Source organism: Falco rusticolus, chromosome 2 (genome assembly GCF_015220075.1).
Source record: "Falco rusticolus isolate bFalRus1 chromosome 2, bFalRus1.pri, whole genome shotgun sequence".
Lineage (NCBI taxonomy): Eukaryota > Metazoa > Chordata > Aves > Falconiformes > Falconidae > Falco > Falco rusticolus.
Window position 1 is genome coordinate 88,770,538 of NC_051188.1, and position 21,292 is coordinate 88,791,829.

Here is a 21,292-nt window from a genome sequence, read left to right on the forward strand (position 1 = left end):
TCCTACCTGTCCTGCACCTCCCCCCAGAAGCTAATACCAGGTCAGGTGGGAAGAGTAAAAGTCCAAGTTAAATGCACACAACCCTTATGTTCAGCAAAATTAATTAAAATTGTCAGATAACAAGGGTCGACATTTCTCAACGATACAGTGCTTTTCATTTTCAGGTCACTGTACAGACATAAATAAATGAATCCAATACCAAGATTAAGGTTAACTGCCAACACCGTATATTTAAAAATAACTTACCAAGCATCTACCCATTGTCACCAGGCAAAATTACATTACCACCTCACTTTCTTTTCATGGCATTAGGAGGCCAGGTAGCCAGTCCAGCAGCAACCCCTCCCCCTCTTTACAGCCCAGGTCAGGAACACAGTGGCCCTACACATCCAGGGGTACCAAAAAGTTAGGGTTTATAGACATCAGCCTGTTTCTCTTGGGAAATTACTGCAATTTATTTTTGTTTCAGACAAGGGCTATGTCAGATGAAAGCACCTCAGAAGGAAGCTGCTTGTTTTCCAACCCCAGCCCAGTGGCCCAACAATAGCAGCAGCAGAGCCCCATCCCTGGTCCTCCCCTCTCCCCCAGCCACTGGGGTATCGGGTTCACATTCTTTCCCCACAAGCACTTGTCCGGTGTCACACAAAAGTGACCAACAAACCTGATACAGGGCTCTTAAATTCAGACAGCAAGGCACCACACAATGACCTTTAGAAGAACGATATTAACAGGTGGCTGGTGTCTAATACAAATAATTATATTACACTTTAGCAGCATGGACCAAAGTGGAAACACATTGTCTTGTCATCAGCAATTGAATAAGCCAAAGTAATGTTACCAGAATACCCATACTACATAGAACACCTCCCGTCACAGAGCACGGCCAACGAGCTCCCAACTCTACCACAAGATACTTTATTTGAAAATTTCACCAGAGTATCTGACATTTCCATCTCTAAGCCAAAAAAGCCCTGTCACCCTTTGGAGATCATACAGGAATCCTTCACAATTAAATTCAAGTGTTGCTTATTAAATTTACCTTGGGTTTCCTCTTGGAAGCAGTCCACTGAAAATACATCCCTACTTCAATTAAAAAGAAGCTGATAGCATATGTGTTTCCCAGCAAAGTTCTTCAAAACCTGGAAGAGAAACTATGCTACAGGTGATAAAATTAATTGCCCCTGCTCACTAATTAGTTTTTCCAACATCAATCATCTCAAGTTAGTAACGGTTTTCGTCAACCTTTAACCCCGAGACAAGTCACTGTTTTGACACGACAGACAGCTGTGGCCAGGAACCGCAACATTTTGTGACAGACCGTGATTTCCGACCACAACTAGAGCCGAGCTCCACCTTGCTGGGGCGCAGAGGGAGCGCACGGCGCGCCCCGGCCCTCGCCAGGCTCGCACAGCCCAGGCACATGCCAGCAGCGAGGCAGGCTGCGCCGCGCAGGGCCAAGCGGCAGATCGGTTTCCTGCCAGCTGCGACACCGCCAACACTTAAGCTGCCGAAAGGCTTTTCATTCTTCACTTTAGAAAGGGGAGGGCAGGTTCAAGGACACTCCAGCCTATCTAGTGTATAGCAGGGAGAAAGCTAGCAAACCCACACCTCGAAACAACAGGCTAAGCGGTAACGTACAGCTCAAACATCCACACACAGATGGGAGGGTGGAAGTACTTTGAAAACCAACAAAAAAATCCACCCACAGTGACATCCATCAAAGACGGACACCGCTTAATCTTTCATATGGTAGTGCAAGTCATGTCAGCCTTCTGCTCCTACAGCAGCAAGCCACAAGCAGCAGGTTCATTAAGGATCTAGCAGCGAACGCCTCTCTTGGGCTGGAAGAGCAGCGCAGTGAAAGAATAAAAGGAGTGCTGCTGGGTATGGCTCAGCACGGCCAGAGCATTCCGAGAGACCCATACAACATCCCTCCCTTCCTCCCTCCCAGGGAAAGCAGATCCTTGCTCTCCAGGCAGGAAACAGCCCCTCCCCGTTTGGTTTAGCCAGAAAGCAAATCAGAGTCTGGCCAGCAACTCCCACTTTCATCGTCTTGAAAGAAAAGCCAGTTTGGAGCAGCGAGGCAGATGCTGCTAGCTGGCACCTGTGTCACCCTGGAGCTCATCAGCAGTCTGTCCTCCCCTCCTGCACTCTAGCATCCCCTCCTCATCTACCCCAAACACCTCACTTCAATTCAGACAGGTGTGAGAGTTGAATTTTACACCACAGCTTTGGGAACTTAATTCCAGGCTCCCACCTTGACCTATAAGCAACACGGTATTCTACTGGAGAGGCCAAAATCAAGAGCAGTAATGATGACAAATTCAGCAAGTGACTAGAAACACAAAATGTGGATGCCTTGGCAGTGAAAACATCTAACACTTTGGGGGCCAGGGAAGGGAAGGAAAAGGAGAGCTATTAAAACAAAAATTTGTAAGGAAGGCAAGTTAGCAAGAAACAAAATCCAGTTGTAGACCATGCCTCCAGTATCCTTATGCATGTAAGGTATGTAAGCTCTGCTCCAAAAGACTTTCCTCCACCACAAAAAAATCCCACTCCTATGGAGTCAGTGGCATCTTTTTCTCCTTTACCTGGCCATTAAGGAGATATGCGAGGAAGTTTTGGCTCCCCTGGATCTATTATACATGTTTTTTTCTGTCTTCAGCTTTTCATTTATTCCTTTACCTATTTATTCTTTTTTAATATTCTGAACACTGGAAACAACAGCAAAACTGCAAAAGACCTACCCCCAAAAACAGCATCAAACAAGCAGCAACTATAACATCATCTACTACAGTGACATGGCTAAATCATCCTGTAATAATATGCTTATACGTATGAGTCAAAGCATCACCTCAAGAGTTAATGCTTGACTAAAGTATGTTAAGGAAAAAGAAAAAACGTAATTAGAACAGCTTTGTTCTAGAACTTGACTATGTGACACTTTGGGTAAGAGGGCCTTTTGTGTTCTTTTATTCTGAACCTTGCTCAGGCATTCAGGCGCCTCTGACACTTGAATAAGGAGGTAAAAACTTATTTTTACACCAGGTCACTCAGCTTTTAGTGGCTTAACAAAAGTATACTGGAACCTGAAGCAAAGCACATCTGCTGAGCATCTGAAAGACTACACTAGGAGTATAACTTGATCACGCCTGTGCTCCGTGAGGCCTCTCTCTCTATGCCTGTGTGGTCAGGCCCACTATGGAGAAGCCAGGGTGGTCAGACTGAGTATGAAAAATAGACACAGTCTCCGGGCCAAGTTGGACCTACTTCACAGGCACAACTGCCTGCACACAGGCCATCTCCAGCGACCCACCTGCAGCAAAATTTCAAGGTGTGTGGACTTCAGGGTTTTTCAAAGAAACTGTAAGCATAGGGTTTGACATCAGCAAGCAAACATCTTTCAATCTTTATATATTGCAATTTTTATGACATGAGGCCACCAGCACAATCTGCTGGAAGTGGAGGAAAGTCGTAAGAAACGTACAATCACTTTGTCAAGCATTTGTTCTCAGCCACATCTATCATACAGTTTGGATGCAAGAAGGGATTATTTTTCTTTAATGAATAAAGTCAATTTTTACATAAAGACATTTTTAAAGGAAATTAGTTGTTCTCAATGAAACTGAATCCAACTGGCACATTGTTTTATCTGGCAACAACAGTTATACACTGTGTCACACTACATACAGATACTGTAAAAGGCACTACAGTCCAACAAAAGCAGAGTTCTGTCAGAAGTCATGACTTCATTAATACGTTCAAGATCTCGCCATTTTGCTACTAGCTACTATGCAATCAATTTTTAATATGCACACATATTGTCCACAAAAGCCAGCGAAGCACTCACAGATCAATATGAAGTATTTTCTGTTCCACATCTCTGCAAATCAAAACTGCAGAGGCCCAGTAGTTATAAAAGCTTTTTTACATTAAGAAATATACAACCACACCTTGACACTGTACTAATACCTATGCAAGTCACAAGTTAACCCCAAAGCCTGCCTGCCAGTTCAGAGGCATGTGCTAGAAAGTATCAAAATATCACATTCTTCCATGCAAGGAATATAATGAGCAAATGCTCCTAAGAAGTACTTTCTAAGCAATCATTCAGAATTGTGCTAAAAAATAATTTTGCATGAAGACATTTGACTTACATTTATTAATAGATTAGCAATAGGTACACTCATCACACCCCTCAGAAGACCCTGAGCTTTGTGGGGATACGAACATTACCTTGAACTACAGACAATAACACACACCTAAAAGAACACACCTTCATCAACTCATCCACTTTCTCAGTATTAACAGTCTTAAAAAAGGAGAAGATTGTAATAAACTTTGGGACTCTCCTGGCCAACTGCTACACCCAGAAGACACACCCTGCTACACCAGAGAGCACTGTGCCCACTGTAGTGGGCATAGTCCTTATGGCTATGGCACAGCACTCAGCCACCAACGTCCCAGGGTCCCCTCCCTGCAATTTACCCTTCTTCACAAGGGCATATCTGCTATCCAGAAAACCTTGGACCATCCCAATAGCAAAAGCTCTTGAGTCTCCAATGTATACCTCCAAAATATTCCCTAGCTTGTACAGAAAAGCTTATCTAAACATACTGCAGTCCAATGTATCTCCTGGTCACAACCTCTTATTTCACCTTAGAGCCTGAAAAATACGCAATGTGCAGTAAGCATTAAAATAGTTAAAACCTACAGGGTTTCTAAACGTTATTTGTTTACTCCATTAGGAATGTTTCTGTTTTGAAAATTTACTTAATCCCTTAAAAAAATCATGACATGAGGTACTATCCAGAAACTACAAAATATAAAAGCATTTCTTAACACATTCAGAGGTGAACTCATTATAGCACAAGTAATTTGATCACTCCAAAGAGTGAGTATGGTCTGAGGAAAGAGATAGACAAACTGAGGATCAGAGATATAACTATACAATAAACAGTAAACATTTCAAGATTGAACTGAGACAAGCAAAGCATCACTTTCCCCTTTCACAATGCTTAACAGAGATGTAGACAACAGCAAACAATTCCCTTAAAACAAACTAAAGATATCAGATCACACACACCTGGGAAGGAACTACCGGAAGCCTCTAATAAAAATCAAGTAAGTGAACAAAGAATCCCCTGAGCATTAAACAGGATAAATACTAAAATGTCCAATCTAAGGAATTATTGAATACTAATTTTTACATATAAATATTTTTATGTTGTGTCAGGCAGGTAATACACAGTTTCTCTCTGGCTGACCACACATGACCTCTCATCACTATGTAGAATTACCTTTATCAAAAATATCTCAAATTCATTCAAATTCTATCCAATTCATCTGTCACATAAATTATAACATTTCAGTGTGGCAGAAGACTGCAGTGATACTTTATTGACCTTCCTGTACAACATATGGGCTGTTAAATTTTACTAAATAGTCTCTACTTCAAGCCTGTAACTTCAGGTTGAGTGACAGCATAATTTTTAGAAGCAAGACATATGAATTGATTTAACACAAACGACGGGAAATCCACCACCACCTCTATGCAGCTCCTTTGCCACAAAGTTAACAAAGAACTGAAACATGGCTCATTTATGCTGCCAACTTCAGGCAACTCTGAATCTGCACCAACAAATACAAACTGATCATGCAAGAGGATTTATAAGACAGCAAGGAGGAAGGAGGAAGAGATGCATTACAGATGCTCAGCCAAAGCACACACATTTGGGACATCAGACTTTTACAGAATTTTGATTATTGGCTCCTCTGACTGGCATGGTCTCTGCCACAGCAGGAAACCCAAACAACACAATTCTTCAAGACCTTATGGAGCAAAACTGAAGCAGCCTGCAGTCTACTGCATGGCAAAATAGGTCTACTAAGAAATCCAGGACTCAGTCATCAAGGCCAGCCCCCTAAAATTACCCATCATATAACCTTATTTGTAAGAATAACTCTCTCCCTTTTAAATAAGCTGAAGTTGGGGTTTTTCTTGGTTTTTTAACTTCACTGGCCATGACAGACAACTTGAGAAAGATATCTGTTCCTCATTGAGCCTCATTTCGGGGTCCCTATCACTAGTGCCTTAAAAATAATTTGTTTCAAAGGGAACTCCTGGGGAGAGAAGTATTTTGTTGGCTCAGAGGAGTACTGTCACGATGGCTGCCTGATTATTCCCTTGAAGCAGACAGACTAAGTAGGAGGCTTTATCATTATTCAAGCACTTGGGTTATTATACACGACACCAACAATTTTAGTAGAATCAAACACGGAAACTTGGTTTCAAGGCTGAAATACCAAAACGAATCCACTGCTGACGAACCATTTACATTATCAAATAGACACAACTGATAGATACCATTAGAAGCATCACATCTACGGTGTAATGACTTAAAAGTATTCTTACTTTTCCTTCCTTACTGAAAAGTGTAAAACTGAAACAGGCACTATAGGTTCCTCTACACCTTCGCAGGCTGCACATAAATTAAGCTGCAGTGGCCTGTAGTCTGACACTTACAACTTTTCACCTGAAGAGTAACAGTTATGAGAAAAATCATGAGGATACTTTTTTTCTGCACTCTTCATCTGTTTTATACTGGGCCACTACAATCTCTTACAGGAGAGAATTAAATGTAATAAAAATTAGGGAAAAAAAGTAAAAATCCCTAAACAGTAGGTTTAATACCTTAGCTTAAAATACCCAAAACTAGATGCTGTTTTCAGAATTATTCCTATAAAGCTGACCCACTGCATGCGCATCCATGTTTAAAGTCTTTATAATGTCTCCACATACTCCAGATTCTAACTTGTAAGCTGATACTGCTCAGAAAGGGCAAAATCACCACCACTGCAAAGCACCATCCACTCTAAAATTCCACAGATGCTTCTAATAAAGCACACTATGCAGCCTACCATGCGAAGTAGTTATCCCTCCTTTTCACTTGAAACACTGTGACATCTTTAAAATTCACACATGAGATATGTCCATGCACAAAGTACGCTCCTAAACCTGTTAAACTTCTCAGTCTCTACTTCAAGAACCTAAGTGACAGAAAGAGAAAATTAAGGCTGTCTAGTGGTTAGGCTTTTTCACTCCTGGAAACAGGAGTTCCCCGGGGTGGAATAAATACCTGACCTGCTGTATGCAGTTCCTCAAAGATGGTCTTAAATAAAGATTTATGTGCTGGCTATAAAGAGGAACTTAAAATAGTGTCAGAATCCAGATCAAGACACTTAAAAAATCTGGAGATTCAGCACCTGAACCTTCTCCTGATGGCATTTTGGAAAGTGACCAGTAAGAGGTGCACGCTGGCACTGCTCATACTGCTATTCCACAGTTTCACCATTGTAATTTACTTTTTTTCCACTCATGAAAATCATCTTCACTTGTTATTAATTTCTGATACAAGCCCTACCATCTTAAATATGAGCTTAGGTATTAAATATGTATTACTTAATAATGCCTTATACTTACTAGATAATATTAATCCAGTAAATTTATTATTTCTTCTATCACTTGTAGGCTGATATAAAGCACGTTGTAGTACACCAGTGGCACACAACAGAATAACTATTTAGGGGTTAAATTCCTATGGAGTCTAGCAACTCCCATGGCACTAAATTTTCCACTTTAACCAAATCACAACTTTTGTTCAAAAAAAGTTAAATGAACGTGTATGCGAGGTATTCAGTCTATTCTAGGAAAATGAGAGATGACCTTCACTCTAGTAGCAACTGGTTTATACTGTCCAGCTATGCATACAAAGGCATTCTGTGTTTGCTTTGATGGCTTGCACATGCCAGGGGTTGATGTCATTGATAGATGATGGCTATTGACATTACTATCATTCTCACAAAAACTTCATTAGCATAACAGAAGATCTGAAAGTGTGCTATCCCACTTTCTAAAAATTTTCCCCATCTGCTGCTGGGTGACATACGTAGATCACCTTCCCTTGCATATTTGCTAGAACACAGTGGGCACTCGAGCTCTGCGGGAAGGGTCTGGCCGCATCTGTCTCGCAAGCAAGGCTATTGTTTATGAGATAATTACTCTGGCCTTGTTAACTTGCAGCAATAATCGAGAATGAAATCACCTAATAAGCCAAGTTACCTAGTAATATAGCACATTGTAACAGCAATGATTGCATATAAACTTTGAACCCCCTTTAGTGCCAATTAATTTCAAGAGCATTAGCACCAACAGTAAACGAATACGAAGCAGTTTAACTAATTAAAGCTTACTACGTAATAGGCTTGTAGCTTCAATTACCATTTTTCATGTTAGTCATTTGAAACAGTAATGACACGTACCAGCTGGAGAAGATTTAGAACAGGGCCTGCCTCATCCCACAGCAACAGGTAAATGGAGCAGTTTTTGAAACCATGTCATGCACTCTCCTAGGAAAAGTGCTAACTAAGCCTAATCAACAGAGACAAACAGCAGATGGCAACAAATGTGCCAAGAGACATTTCATCTTCCAGGAAGAGTTCAACACAAAGCATCAGCAAAAAAAGGAGCAGAGTTGGAAGCATGACTTCCACAGATCTTGCCCAGCTGCCCTCTTCTGTAGGAAAAAAAAAAAAAAATGAAGAAAAAAACCCCCACAACAAAACCAAACCCTGAACCTAGTCAAGCAATGATGATCACTCTAAAGTACAGACTTCACATGTAGCTCATCTACATTTCTTTCACAGGAAGTACAGTACCAGGTGCAGCAGGGCAAGGCAGCTGAAGCCCTTTCTCCCAAGAGAAGCTTCCTTCCCAGCCCCCAGTAAAAAGGGATTTGTTTAAATCCAGACATTGACACTCAATGACTTACAGAGAGCTCTATTTTTTTGCTATTTCAATTGTACGTACAGATTAGAACTAATCATCCAAGTTTTTTTGGCTTCTTGTGCACTTTTGGATTCAAGGGACTCTTAGACAAAGTTGCCTGCCTTCAGTGTGACACAGTATTTCTCTTTACCAGTTCTGAGCATTTGGTGTTTTCAAGTTGGTTTTGTGACTTGAAGACCCATAGGTATCTTCTCCGGGTAATTTTGTTTTATTCCTGACATTCAACTTCTTAAACACATTGACTGAACTAAACACTGAGGCAAAAGTAATTTTTGTATGTCTCCTCCAGCTTTTAAACTTCAAAGCTCTGCAGTTATTAGAGAAGACACTGGTATTTTTGGACAACTAATCTCCTCTTGAACTACCTATCAACAATTCCACTCCTCCCTTCATCCTAGCCCCTAGCCCCATCCCCAAGCAAGCACACACCGAAAAGGATGATTCAAGTACTTGTTTTCCACGTTTCTTCCCAAACAGGAAAGAGGAAATCGGAAATAAAATAAAAAGGAAATCAATTACTTGCTGTCTAGGAATATCTAGATGTAGCTCATGCTACTCTTCTCCAAACACTTTAAGTACAAGTGATGTAACATTTAAGCACCTGTGCCCATTGCATTTAAAAAGCAGTTAAAGGCCAAACACGTAAAGGAGTTCTTTCATTATGGGTATGCATATTGGCTTAGGCTTTCCCAAACTCCAACTCCGCCAGCATTCACTGCAACGGCTCAGAACCTCAGAGAGCACCCAGTCTTCCTTCCGTGGAACAAGCACGAGTCACATGTCTCTTTATGGTGCATAACTGTAGTTCTAAAACAACTACTGCACTATTGGCCGTGACACAAATATTGAAAACTAAAGACAAACCCCAACACCTCCATGTTACGCAAAGCATGCACAAAGTTTGTTTTTAAATTTAAGAAAATATTACTAGACCATAAAAATCCAAACACCATTACCAAGGTCAGCTTTCAACACTGTCTGTGTGAAGGGCTTAAATGGTGAAAGCAGCACCCTGTTACATAAAATCGCAAAAACCCCATTATGCTCAAGAGTATATAGCAAGTCTGTGATGTTCTACGTACCACACAAACTATTAATAAACTATTAACCCCAGTTCCTCCCAGAGAGAAGGGCAGACAGAGTCCCAAAACGGGCTTTCCTTAAGTTAAGATGGAAAAGGCCAGGGACAAATACTAAGTCAGTACTGATACTTGATAATTGTGATAATCTACTACCAAGCATGCCTTACATGCCCCTCGAAGCAAAAAGGAGTTGCTTGGCTTAGCAGGGAGGCTCTCCCCTATTATGCAGACCAACTGAGCCAAAAGCTATGCAGTACTGTATGGAATAACAGAAGGATCATTTCTGGAATAGTCAAATAAATGCCACTTCATACTGCTTTACCAGCCAGATCTCCTCTTGCAGATCTGGAAAAAAAAAAAAGAAAAAAACCAAACCCAAAACATGATCTATGTGGGGAAGGAAATAACTGCCTTTAAATAAGCTAATATAATAAACATCAGACAACAAACATTTATTCCTACAGTGAAAATTAATGAAAAGGAAACTGGGACAGCTGCACAGTCCAAAATTGGCACTGATTTTCAGAGAAGGAATAGGATCCCTTAAACTATTACTAGATGGCTCAGGAATCCCTGGCAAAAAATCAAACAGTTTCTTAAAAAAAAATTGCTGTAATTTAACACAGTATTTATGACAGAGCAAAGTGACACAAGCTTACACTCCAGGCTGAAATCTGAGACACACAAACAAAAGCCACAATTTATTAATCTTCCCTTGGTCAGCATGTCAGAAACCCATTTTTCTGGGAAAAAAAAACCCCTAAACTAGACGACTTGCTCATGTATGAAAGATGAGAGACCGTTGTAAGTATTTTCTTTAAATATTTGAATAATCAAATCAAATTCCAAGATCCACCAAAGTATCAGATGGCAAAAGGTCTGTACACTAAAGCAGGGGGAGGGGGTTGTTTGTATAAACATTCATATTTGTTATGTGGTTATAAAATAAGCCAAGATTAGCACAGAATCTTCCACAGAAACCTAAGAGCAATCAAAATCCTTAAGAACGCCATTAGATCCCTATAAAGTGAAAATATCTCCTACCATAGAAGGAACCACTTTCATCAAGAAATTACTTGGAAGGAAGTAAAAAGAAAGCATCTGCCCCCCTCCCCATCAGGCATTGATTCTAAACATTCTAAGACCAGCTGAAGAACTGGTCTTAGAGAAACACAGAAATTGTAGCCTACTGCAAAAAGATATGAAGGAACATTGGTCAAACTTACCAAAGGGCATGCAAATTTCACATGTGCCAGCTTTTTCCTAACTTTTTAGAACAGTGGGAAGTTTCCCACTGTAGGAGTATCACAGCTAATTCAATTTATACATATATATATGCCAGCACAATACACTTTTTAAAAGTGGCAGCTTTTATAATCTTCAAGCCTTGATTCAGCAAGACATTTTTATTCCAGGATGAAGTGTTTCAGTTCCCTAAATTCAGCCCAATCTTATTACAAGTCAGAAGTATTGTTCTGTGATTTACATAAAAGCATTTCCAGTGAACTAAGCAGCAATTGACAGATAGGGTAAATGGGTTCCAGATAACATTTAAATAGCTGTACTAATTACACCACACAGAGATGGGAACATGATCCCTTACTCAAATCCTCAGAGTAACCATCCAGAACATTAAAAACAGGAGGAAAAAAAAAATAAATTGGTGTGAGCCATAAGACAGCATGTAAAAATTTTTTTAAAAAAACCCTAAACATTCTGCATAAAGGAAGTAATTTCAACTAATTAGACACCATAATGATGTTCTCACAATCGAGTAGTAGTGAATATCTTCATAGATTTTTTCCAATCCTTTTACCAGGAAGGAACAGCAGTTTCAAAACCATCACTGCTCTGTCATCCTGGACCACTGCCAAGAACGTGGAACTTCAGGACACCTGTCAATTAACACATTCTTACTGAAGGCAGGCTCATCTTCCATCTTTAATTCTATTAAAAATTAGTGATCATAAAGGCAATCAGATCAAAAACCACAGCAAAATTAAAATTAGAAGTGGCTTCCTGAAGGACAACAGCCTTCAACAACAAAACAAACAACAACATGAAGGGTTGTGTCTCGGCTGAAGTAACTATATACATATTCTGGAAGATTAACTACATGATGTAATAGACCTTTTTCCATCTCTAGCATCTGTGGTATACAGTAGTACATGCCAAAATGAATGGCCACCTGATGGACAATTGCATATAAGAGTCAGATCTAAAGCTTTTCTCTAATCAAAGCTTTCTGCAGGGGTTCTCAGTCTAAGTACAGGCTTCTCATTGATTTTTCTTTAGCTCCAGGATGACTACTTTTAACTCTAAGTTGAAAAATACAAAGTTATGCATTGAACCAAAAACCACAGATATGGTAAATATTAAAATATCAAGGCAAAGGAGCTATTATAATTTAAAGAAACCAACAGATTTCTGAGCAAATACAAAAATGTATTTGCCCAAGTTCAGAGGCACTGGTGATGTTGAGCTCTGAGGGAGACGGGGACAAGAGAAAGGGGAGACATTAAGGAAGTCACACGGAAACCAAAACATCAGCTGTCATTGACTTACATCTAGGTTGTTCAAAAATCAAAGGGTACAGCCAAGGAAGTTCTAAATTCAGCAAGTTCCAATCAGAGCAAAACCAACAGGAAGGTTGCACTACACTTGAGCACAGGGCTGAGATGTCCCTGTGGTTTTGTGGTAGTCTTCCACATGCTAATTTCAAATTACGGTACAACAAAGCCTATGACAGTTTGATATCCCAGTAAAATTAAAAGCATCAAGGAAGAAGAATGAAGTTAACACTGAAAACATTCTTTGCATCGAAGTCAGTCAGAAAAAAAATAGTAAATGGTCAGTATGCCAACTGTAGTACTGCCTAATAGAATGAAGCTGCACACTGAACAATTCAGAGTACCAAACTAAAAGGCCAAACAGCCCATGTATAAAGCAGTTACTTTACCATGGTTATCCTTCCCCCTGGCAACTGTTCTGCAGATTCACTCACTTTCCTTGGATAACAACAATAAAAAGAAAACAACAAAACCCCCAACCAACCAAAGTATTTGTACTTCTGGGCTTCTATACCTCTATCACCGAAAGCCTTCTTACCCAGGCATTTCAGGAAACATGACCCTGAACTTCATCAAAGCAGACTATTACACAGTCCTGCTTTTCTGACAACTTTCAATAGTTTAAACTTGCCAACTGGTCTGTTTCATGAATAAAGCAAGTAATTAGAAAGAAAGCATTAGTTTAACAAGGCATGATCAATCTTGAGATGAATCAGCCACGCAACTGCTTGGCTATGGCCGTCTGCTCCTATCTCAGCAGGAACCAGGCACCATCATTCATAAAGGCTACATGTCAAAAGAACACCTTTTCTTTCTTCTTTTTCCCTTTTTTTTTGGTCTTTGTTTTTAAATCACAGCTTACACATCATTATCCAAATTTTAAGTTTCTCCCGTCTCATGTAATCACCAAGACAAGCACAAGCTCACATAGAAATGACTGCCAGGGACTAATCCTCACAGAAAGGTTCAAATGACGTTCCGACATTCCCCATTTTTGATGAGCACTGCTTGATGAGCACTGCATTTCAGTGACACAAATGGGAACCTCTTTCCATCCCCAATAACCTAAAAATCTACTTCTTGCTATTTTTAAAGTCTATCAGTTAGAACATATGAAAACCAAAGACTAAACATGAAAGGTAAACGGATTTATTTTTTTATTGATTTTCTTTACTAAACCAGGTGTTGAAATAGGGTTTTATGGAGCAACTGTTTCTAGTGGCTCAAATCAGCCAGAGTATCAAATTGTAGAGCAGATATCAACATATATAATTTAATCCTACTCCCTGAAACCTTACCCAGCACGTCTGATAAAGGGCATAGCCTGAGGCTACAGACAACGCTACCACCAGCAACATCTCCTGCATTACATTATGTATAACCACTGGAAGAAAAGCAAACAGAGAGAGCAATCATAAGTTAAGCTTTCACGTGCCTTTCAATCACGTATCACGCTCTAAAATTTTGGAGGATTTATTTCATCCAGCTTTGACACTGCCCTCTTTCCACTACGAAGAAAGTCTAAACAAATTAGCTTAGGCTATATGCCTGACTTACAGGTTTCCTTGCTTCTAACATCGCTTGTTTATGTTACAAGATCTGTATCAGGTATGCCCCAGCTTGTTAAACTAGATCTACTTCTCAAGAATCCTTTGTCCCAAGCAGAATTCTTGATGTTATGCACCACGATCTCCTATATCCTTACAAGGTATTGTACCTGCAGCAGTAGAGCCAGTCCACCTTCCACAAATAAAGGTCTTGAACAAACTGTTTCATCTGTCTCACAAGTATATTTCGATGCTGAAAATAGCATAAGCCATTCATGCACATCTTCTAAATTAAGCCAATGAATCTTGGCACAAGCCCAGTGAAAGGACATACATGCAAGAGATCACACGACCTGATCTATACAGCAAAACCTGCATTCAAAGTACTCAAAGCAAAGATTTTTTTCTTAGCTTTGAAACCAAAACAGCCTGGTAAGACAAGTATCACTGCCGAAATGTCTTCATCCTTCTAGCTTTGTTTACTCCAAATGACAAGTTGCTACTCTTGCATATGTTGGATCTAGCTGACCTTGGTGATAAATCTGAATGTGAATTAACAGAACTTCTAAACTGACAGTCATAAAAAAATGTTGGTTTGAAGGAATCTCTGGACATCATCTAACCCAACCTCCTACCCAAGACAGGGCTAGACCTGCCTGGTGCAAGGCTGTGCATCTCTGGGAAGAGTCTGGCTGCTTCTTGTTAGCCCCCATTAGGTTGCTGAAGACCATCCTCAAACTTTTTCTCCAGAACGAAGAAACCCAGCTCTTAGCCTCTCCCTATATGTTGCAGGAGGATCATCACCACCCTTAAACCATTACCTGAAAACACCACATCTAGTAGGCTCAAATGAGTATTCATCCAAGAGGATAAAGAATAGATCATGTAATTGCAGATGGAGCAAAAAGCTTCTAATACAGTCTGCTGTGCAACAGTAAGCTTTTGCACAGTCGGCAACATTCCCAGGAAATACATGAAATTTTTTGATTATGAGAACAAGGTGTCATATCTTTGAAGGACAGTATGAATATTTATTTAAGTCTCATGGGAGACAGACACTTCAGATCATTTTTCTATACTCTTAGGAATAGTACTTGAAAAGGAAAATGATTTTTAACCCCTGATTTGCAAGTCTTTCATTTTGTAAACTTTATTACTATCTAGGTATCCAAACCCATGGTTTCCATGGTTTCGTGGTTGGCCAACATCCAATTTAAGATGAACACATGACGCAAATAAGTGAAGCAAGAACACCCTGAAGAACAACTTCTGTTAAAGTCTCAAAAAGTGAAATATTTTATGGCAAGCTACTAACAAACTAAGAAAACGTGCACTGCAAAGACTTGTAGTGCTAACAAATACACAAGCTGGAGAAAAACATTAAGGCAGCAGTTAGCATTTGTATTCTTTCAACCTTAACAGTGGGTATTGAAAAATGAACTTGTTTGAAAACAGAACCTAAGTAGTTTACAAATGGTGGTGTGATGTTATAAAAGCTCTCACCTTCATGGTGAAGCTCCCATGCTCATATGCCTCCCTTTTATGAGGTATCTCTGTGCCACTATCTGAAGAAGACAACCATGAAAGGATCTCAGTCTTTTGAATCCCGTAATCCCTACAGTATTCTAGACAGGATTAAAATATTTCTTCAGTTACTCTAAAGCTGAAGCACGGCAAACTTTGGGGGTTGCAGGATTCAAGTGCATTCCCCAGCATTTTACTGTGCACCTCAGAGCCCTTTGCATTACCACTGGATGTGGAGAGACATTTCTGCCTCTCCTGATCCTGAGGTATCACCCCTCTGCCCAACATGTGGCTTCTGCAAGGGGCCATACTGTTACATTTCAGATATAGAAAATGTGCTAGAGACCTTGCTCTTTAAGGTCTCCCAGTACCCTGGTTTTCAGTTTTACCACAATTTTGTGTGAGGAACTAGGCTGTTACCTAGTCAGCCAGGTTAAGATAAGACTCAAGCAAAATCTATGTCTTTTGGCAAGACAGGAAGCCATAAAAAAAAACAGGAAAGTAGAGGAGGAGGAAAACAACAACCAAACAAAACCCCCATGTGTTTGTCCTATTAACACTAATCCTACCAGTTTCCCAGTTGGGGGTGAGCTGAAAAATCCTGGTCATGCCTGACCCCTTATACCTCATATTGGGTCTGCCCCCACTTTCCAGCCTTCTCCTCTACCAGCTCTAAGAGCATGCAGTGAGTCACTGAGTCATTGATCCAACAGAAATCAATTTGGTTTTCCTTCAGAGTTAGTTTTCAGCTCAGATCACCAGGCTGATCCAACTCACCATGGGGCCATACAATTGCTATAACCCATTCACAGAAATCAGTAGTCAGGAAGTGAGAGGCACCACACCTCTTGTAATAGCACAATCTTAAAATAAGCAGTCACAAAAAAGAAAGTCTCTCTATTCATCTGACTTGCTGTAAAATCAATCTGAATCTGATCAATCTTCGTAAACATTTCCCAGTGAATACCCATGAAATAAAACCTTTCTGTCCAGTGAAAAAAAAAAAACAACCCACACCACCCAAAATAAAATAATGTTTTTTTCTTCAGACTAATTTCCTCCTCACCCAAAATATTCTGGCCATTCTTCTTAATTTACATGTTTCATTTCCTCTCCTTGGAGATGCAAAAGTCTTTATCAGACCAGATGTCATCTCATGCACTTGACTAACAATAATAATATTTCATTTCAACAAATGTTAAGATGTTCCATAATTTTTCTACTACTTGGTACTCAGTTCGCATTTTCAGACTGTAAGCAGCCTCTGCCTTGAAATGTCTTTCTAACTCATTTTAGATATTGGCATGCAGAATAACATACATAGCTTTTTCACTGGCTCACAATTGCATACATAATGATAAATTTAACAACAGTGACAACTGGTTTGACCTCAACAGTTTCCATTTAGGGACACTGCAACGATTCAGCACTATTTCCCCTAAGATTTCAGTTTGCCATTTTTATACTTAAAAACAATTAAGAAACTCTTTGCCTAGCCTTTTGTCATCAAGTTCCACATCTTCCAGAAATGTTATATTGATGTTGTATTCCCTGTTTAAATATAGACAGTATGCTTATATGAGACTTACAGGAGGCTCCTTTCCTCTCTTTCTCATTTCTCCCACTACAACAACACTACAACAACTGGAAGAAACCAGGAATCTGACAACTCCCCCATTCACATGACAACTCTTGTAGACTGTGTAACTAATGCTTTAGGTGCAATTAAGAGAAAGTAGCTGATGACGAATCTCCCTGGACAAATGACTTAAATCCATCTCCTTTTTTTTGCAATTTTTTTCTTTACGCAAGACAATTACAATAGACAGCCATTAACCTGCTTACCTACCCTTGCTTAATTTTTTTAAAAATGAGCTCATCTTTCTCCACCCTCATCCATTCTTTTCCCAGACTGCTACAATAACACGCTTTTATTCTTTCCTTTTGACTGCCAGGGCCTTAAACTAATTATTAATTGAGAATTTATCTAAAGGATCTGAACAAGAAAGTTGGAATTAACCCAATTGCCTCTTCCCCCTTTTATTTTGCATACTGTAACACTAGATCAACCTGTTAGTACTGCTGAATACAGCAAATGTGTTATTTTCCTTTCAAAGGCAAGTTTTCTAGCTGCTTGGGCAAAAACGTGCAACAATGAAAAACAATGTGGAAAAAAGCAAGTACCTGGAACAGGCCTCAGCTTTGAGTGACAGCCATTAGCAACCAAGCTGCCTACAAATAAAATGCTCTCAACAACTTTGCTGTCCTGTAGGAAAATCCTGCAGCAGAGGGCATCCTGCGTTTGGGAAATAAGACAACTGACACTTCATCAAAAGACTTGTCCTTTAAAGAGGCTGGAAAGGCATGACCTTACGCTGCCTGCTAGTGCAAAGCTGGCTGGTTGTACAACCCCGACTCATCTTGTTTCCAGTTGTTAAATTACATTAAAGGACAGCTAAAAATACATTAAATATTTTCCTATTACTTTTCCATGCAAGCAACTGCTGTAGTTACAACAAGAGCAATGTCCAGGCAAACGGTTAGTAACACCAGGGGTGGGGGGGGCAGGGGGAAGAGAAGGTCCAGGAATCTTTTTAACACATTCCAGATCAATAATGTAACACTTGGATTGCAAAAGCAGAAAGAACTATTTTGTTGTTGTAAGAACAAGAACCGATGTGTTTCTAATGATCAAAACAGGAAAACATTTACATTTTTGAAAAAGACTGAACAGATATGAGCTATAGTTTTAAATCCCTCCTACCCTAAATTTTTGCCCTTGTTTTTTCTTCCAAAATACATCGAAACTTAACCAGCTTGTGATATACAATAACTAAATTCTGGCAAATTCCCACTGATATGCCCTACCTTCCCTACTAGCGATTACAACAACTGAAAAAAAAAAAAAAAAAACAAGGAAGACCCGCTTGAAAAACCTGATAGCCAAGGTTTAAAACACTTTGTGACAAAAATGAGTCTTAATTGATTAATGATCTCAAGGTCTCTATCGCCATCTAGTGAACACTCACCACCATTACTACACTACCCACATAAATTGCACCTCACGGGACGACACACGGTAGCCCCGCCGCTGGATCCAGCCTACACACAGCCCGAGTTGCAAGGCTTTGCTACAATTCCGCCGCACGACTTACGGAAAATAAAGGTCAGGCACTCGCTCACATCTCATTAAGGCTGACTGAAGAGAACTGAGCTCTTACAGACGACACTCTGTCCTAGCACTATGATCTGGCTAGCATAAACAAGTTTTTTAAATGGCAATATGTAATTACAAGGAATTTTAGCCTCCTTATAGAAAGCCATGGCAGTTCCACTACTTCTAGTGCATTGGCGTTGCCAGACCACAAAGAAGTTGCAATCCGCAAGAGGTAGTACATAGCACTCAGCATTAGCCGCTTGAAATACTCAGTCTTCTATAGCTTCAGTGAAAGCGTCTTCACTCATAGAATCAGAAAGCAGAAATTTACCGAAGTCATCAAAACTCATTCTCTCTCAGCTACATGAAAAGTTAATGCTACGATGAACTTCAAGAACTTCTTCAACTTGAAATATGTAATTTCCACTTTCAATTATTCTGCTAAGAATTACAACTGAACTGTAATTGTGTTAGTGCAAATATTAAGTTCAGTTTTCATCCCACACAGTATTTTTCCTGCTTAGACATCTACAAGCCTACCTGCATTTACTAAGGTCCCTCCACAGCAGTTAAAAAATACAATAATTTTTATTATCATATTATTATCATAAAAGGCCATTTAAATTTAGATCAATGACATTTTTCCACAGTACTTATTTTTTAATTATAGAGAACCCAAATCTCCTTATACTTAATGTTCACCTCTTACATTTTTATACTTAAGTTTTATACTTAAGTTTTAGTGGTAAAAGGAAACATATGAATAGAAAGACTAATACAAAATTTTAAAGCAGTATTTTTCCACATTAAATATTTCACCTTAAAAAAAACCCCAGAAAACAAAAGGTGTCCTCTTGTGTCTTTTATGGCAAATACTACTGAAAAACCAAGGAACTAATAAAGCTGTATCTGTTTATTGACTACTTACTTCAAAATACAAGTTTTCAGAACAGAGCATATACAGTGCATTTCATCAGAATCTATCACACTTACACAGATGCATAAAATTACAGATCACGCTGAAAAATTCTCAAATTTTGTTCAAAAGTTTGTTGTCTCCACAGTATCCAGAGTAATGAATACTAATCCACCTCAAAGAATGGGAAAAAAAGCAATAGTTTTAGCTCTATGGGAGGTGCTGTACTGCATGCAGGAGACCTACTGAGACAGTAATGTCTTACTGAGCTCAGCACTAGTGCTGCCAGATGCAGACCGACTCCCACAGACTCCCATTGGCATCTCTCTGCTGTGCTCCAAGCAGCCCCATGTCATAAAGGAACTTTTAGACCTGCACTGGGTACAACATACTTCCAGGTAACACTGTGCCATAGTAATGAGTTTTTTCCCCAAATTCAGAGCAACTAAAAACTGGAGATTCAAATGTGTGCAAAGGCTTGGCAGAAGCAAGCCCATGCCTACCACCACCAGAATTTAAGAGGTAAGACATCCTTTCCAAAAAAAATAATAATCAAGTATATAAGAAAAAGTGTCTCAAAGTGCTCCCTAGTGCATCCTGCACTACCTGTTTAGGATTTTCCCATTCCACCATCACTTTGGAACATAATGCAGGAACACCAGAGTTTTGTGCAACATTATCTATAACTGTTAAGTCACAGACAATTAGAATAAACTGTACGTGCAAACAAAAGTATTTCTCCCCCTTAACAGAGTTCAAAAGCTCGTTTCCATACAATACCCAGTTTGTGACAGGTGTTTCATATGACTAATGGAGATCATTAAAAAAAACAAACCCAAAAAGTCAAATTCATGACATGTAAACCATTGCTAGAAAATATAAAACTATTACACAGCTGCTTTTCACGCCAACCCTGTAGATAAAGAGCACCACCAAAAAAAAAAGACGCTACTTCCTTAAAGGAAACATTTAACTTTTGAATTCACATGGTTGGAGAGCATATTTGCTCTTACCAAACCTAGAAATTACTTCCTCATTAAACGTGTGTAAGGTTAAACATACTGGTTACATAAAGCGGGAGGACAACAAATGTGGTGTTGTCTCTAGAGAACTGTTTAGATGGGAAGACCTAAAAACAAAGATGTGTTATCCGAAACAAAATGCCCCTATGCAACCAGTTGGGCATTGTAAATGGTCCTTCAGTGCATTGGGTAGTCCACAAGAAGGACAGCTGTGCCCTCAGGTCGCAGGGATTATGTGCCTCTGAACACAGATGTGAACTCATCCATCCTCCTGCTCAACACAAAGGCTGACCAGCCATCCTGCCACATCCGCAGAATCATGCTTGGTACTCTCCTCCCATAAAGAACCAATATGAAGCATCACTAAAAAATGTTTTCAGACACTGTATATCAGTAGTACGTTTTGGATCTTTAATGATTAATATTCCCACTGGGACCAAACTGATGTGGTCTGCATTCAGCTGCCACCCTAATCAATAGCAAGAGCAGTTTTGCCCATAAAGATAAGGGCAACTCTCAAGATTGAAGATTTAAGGCCTCTTGAAGCTAATGTAAAGCTTCATTTTAAGGAACAAAGAGTTTCTGCAAATAAGGCCCTGAGACACACTGTCACCATATGATTCATC

General features: G+C 39.7%; 1 protein-coding gene across 2 annotated transcripts in view; it reads right to left on the reverse strand.

The window, feature by feature from the left end:
• The window catches only part of POLA1 (DNA polymerase alpha 1, catalytic subunit), a 204,035-nt gene that overhangs the window by 145,668 nt on the left and 37,075 nt on the right, over positions 1-21,292 (reverse strand). The gene's annotated exons all lie outside the window — the stretch shown is intronic.